Source organism: Mandrillus leucophaeus, unplaced genomic scaffold, assembly GCF_000951045.1.
Source record: "Mandrillus leucophaeus isolate KB7577 unplaced genomic scaffold, Mleu.le_1.0 Scaffold658, whole genome shotgun sequence".
In the NCBI taxonomy this organism is placed as follows: Eukaryota; Metazoa; Chordata; class Mammalia; order Primates; family Cercopithecidae; genus Mandrillus; species Mandrillus leucophaeus.
Genome location: NW_012107119.1, coordinates 780,674 through 784,617, shown reverse-complemented (window position 1 = coordinate 784,617; position 3,944 = coordinate 780,674).

The following is a 3,944-nucleotide window of genomic DNA, read 5'->3' as shown; positions in this document are numbered from 1 at the left end:
TTTTATCACTCATCCTGGGAGATTCTGACAGGGCCAATTCACGGACCAGCCTTTAGGAACTGCTCCATCGGTGACAGCCACACACACACACACACGCGCGCGCGCGCGCACACACACACACACGCACACACACACACTCACTCCTCTGCAGCAGATAATAAATCCCTCCATGGGATCAGAAGCTCAGGGCCTCCATTTTCCAAAGGAGGCCGCCTGCAAGAAGATTTTGATGAAAAACAAGCCAAGCCTGGTTCAATTCCCAGGGATGGAGTTTAACAGTGACTGATCGCTCATCATCTGCTATTTGAGTGTCATAATAAAGACAAATGGGAACTTGGGAAAAGATCTCTCTATAACTCACCTATAGTAGTCAGTGCACTGCACTGTAGACCACAGGGTAGGCTGCTGAGCCCAGAGAAGGGCAGTTATTAGTTAATAGGTACGCACTGAGCTTATAAAATGTTTTATTAAACGACAAAATCCTAAACATTATACAGGGTCCTGTTTTGTGGTCCGTATGCTGACTAAAATTCCCAGGTGACTTTAATGAGCAAATGGCAGCCCATTAAAATTACAGTAGTTTTGCAAAGAAAATAGGTCTCTAGGGGAGGACGAGAAAACGCACCAGGCTGCTACTGTGTTGATAGTTGTCCCAGGAGCTCCCTTCTCTTCCCCAAAGATTGCTGGTGGAGGAAAACCTGCTGTTCTGAAAAATGTTTACCCCCGTCTGGCCTGTCCTCCTGTGTCTGAGGACACCGCTTGCTTTTGCTAATCAGTTCCTAGGCTTGCTGACCTTGAAACAATGAAGAAAACAACACTTGGTGGGTATTTTGCTTCATAAAGCAAACATTTATAGTTAACCCCTGGGAAAGAATGAACTTGTTTTTCCATATTAGTATTGCAACCTCAGCTTTCTTTCCAAAAGACTATATTGTAAAGCAATAACCATGTACCTCTATGAAGTTATCAAATTGTAACTTGTAATTTATATTTTCATTATATAAATTATAAGCCTCTTCTTTATATTAGAGGTCACTAGGAATTTTGCTTTGTTTTGCTCTCAGAAAAGGTACTGTTTCATGCAGACCAGAGGGGCGGTTTCTGATCTTCTTTCCCCGGATATACTATGAACATGGTTCCCACTGTCTTAGAATTTATTCCCCAGAGATGGCATCTTGAATATTTCTTTCCAATGCACATCACCATGCAAGCATCCTTCATACTGAGGTGTGGGAAGAGTTTTTCACAGCATGTCAGATGATAAACCTTCTATTTCAGCGTTTGTATGTAATTTACACTAAATATGATGTTCTATAACCCTTACCATTACTGGTCCCTAAGTGGACCTCAGCATTCAATGGATGAATGCTGAGAGGCAGCAAAGCTGCATGGACCAAAAAGGGACCAAGAAGGGCAAGGGTCAAGGAAGACCTAGATTCCTCATTTTTGCCCAGTCTTCATCTGACTGAAAACACACCCCTATGTGCAAGTTTTCTCTTTAGATCACCATAACCCTCTTCCTCTCCTCTTTTGGTACTTTTTTGGTGAAGTCTGTCATTATTTAGTTACCCTTTAAAACATCATCTCCTTCTGAGGCTTTCTCTAGCCAGCTACGATCACTCCTGTTGCCCCTGCCAATCACTCTTGATTTAATCACTGTCTATTGTATCACCTTTTTATATTTCTGCCCTAATACTTGCTACTTGGTGGTATGATCATGTTGGTTTATTTCCTTGACTATTGTTTGTCTCTCCCCATCCCTGTCCTTAGAATGTAGGAGCTGGGGCCTTACATATCTTGTTCTTCATTGCATCTCTAGCACCTTAAACAGTGCTCAGCACAGGGTGACAGACAACAGCATTTGTGGAGTGAATAATCTGTGGAAATTCTTTTTTTTTTTTTTTTTTTTTGAGATGGAGTCTTGCTCTGTCACCCAGGCTGGAATTCAGTCGCACGATTTCGGCTCACTGCAACCTTTGCCCCCCGAGTTCAAGCGATTTTCCTGCCTCAGCCTCCTAAGTAGCTGGGATTATATGCGCCTGCTACCGCGCCCAGCTAATTTTTGTGTTTTTAGTAGAGACAGGGTTTCACCATCTTGGCCAGACTGGTCTTGACCTCCTGACCTCGTGATCCACCCACCTCGGCCTCCCAAAATGCTGGGATGACAGGTGTGAGCCACCTCGCCCGGCCAGGAAATTCTTTATACCACCATCACATTTGATCTGACAGTATGCTTCCTTTAACCAGTTATAACAACTTGAGTACAACCAACAATAGAATTCTTTAAATTTGGTGAATGCTTTAGAGTTCTCCATTATTTCATTTATTCCTTAAAAAACCAACGGACAAGAGGCGTATAAGCATTTTTGTAGCCCAGAGCATGGTGGTTGTCACAGGCTGCCTTAGTTGACCCTTGATACCATAGACCTGTGGTCTCTTGTATAGTTTAGTTTTGATGATGCTATATTTTGATTGGCAAGGTGTTGATAACTTTCACATTAAGACTTTTCTAAAATCCAATTCAGTAGACTCCCTGGAGAAGGGCACTTACTAAAGAGTTGAAAAAAGAGAGTTTCCTACTCCTCCTGCCTCATCTAAACTGCACACTCCAAAGTGGAGCTAACTCTTAAGTCCTCAAGTTCCTCAATCTCCATCCCAGCCCTCTAAGCCTGCTCCAAAGTTTTATTTTTTGGCATTCCCCTTTCTTATTGTTGATATTCCACTTTTTGAGTTACAGAAATGGCCTCCCATTAAATTTTCTTCTGTAACCCTTGGCGACATATTCTTTTTAGGTGAAGGAACCTCTGCCAGTAGCTTTGAAGTTTTTGTTTTTTTTTTTTTTTAGTGAGATGGAGTCTTGCTCTGTCACCCAGGCTGGAGTGCAATGGTGCGATCTTCGCTCACTGCAACCTCTGCCTCCCGGGTTCAAGCGATTCTCCTGCCTCAGTCTCTGGAGTAGCTGGGATCACAGGCACCCGCCATCACGCCTGGTCAATTTTTGTATTTTTAGTAGAGATGAGATTTCACCATGTTGGCCAGGCTAGTCTCGAACTCCTGACCTCAGGTGATCCACCTGCCTCCACCTCCCAAAGTACTGGGATTACAGGCATGAGCCACCGCCCCCCGCCAGGGTGGAAACTTTCTATGTGTGCATTCCCTTGCCTGTACCTGGTGTGGGCCCTGCCCTCTGGCCGACCTCGCCCTCAGCTCATCCCCATTGCTATTCAAACACTGCCATCCTCCTTGCCTTCTTGTGCTGGGGACTCATTTTCTTTTTAGGGTTGAGTCATGCCTCATTTGGAACCTGGGACTATGTAAGCCCTCTCTCCCATAGTTGTAGGAACTGAAGGCAAAATGAGCAAACATGCTAGAAATAATGAAGTGCAAGAAAATGATGCCTGTTAGTAAGTGGTGTCTTTTTTGAGTTTTCTACGCATGGTGATTGATTGTGTTGCACCTTTCGCATTTCCACCATTGTGATCAGCACTCATGGAATGGGAGCATCAGGCTCTGAGATGCATTCTGTGGCTATGCACCAGCATCTGTGTTTTGGTTTGTTTTCACTTTTCTTGTTAAAAGCAAACTATTCCACTATGCAGACAGAGTGTGTAGATCTGGTGAACATTTGATCTGGTGAATATGCTGTTTTCCAAGTGCCTCCCAAATAGGGCTGTGTATTAGAAAAAATCAGAGGCACTGATTTTCAAACAATTCTGGATCTTGTCCTTGAGGATAATTCTGTGGGTCTGGGCTGGGAACTAGGAATGCCTGTTTTTATCACTCATCCTGGGAGATTCTGACAGGGCCAATTCACGGACCAGCCTTTAGGAACTGCTCCATCGGTGATAGACACACACACACACACACACGCGCGCGCGCACACACACACACACGCACACACACACACTCACTCCTCTGCAGCAGATAATAAATCCCTCCATGGG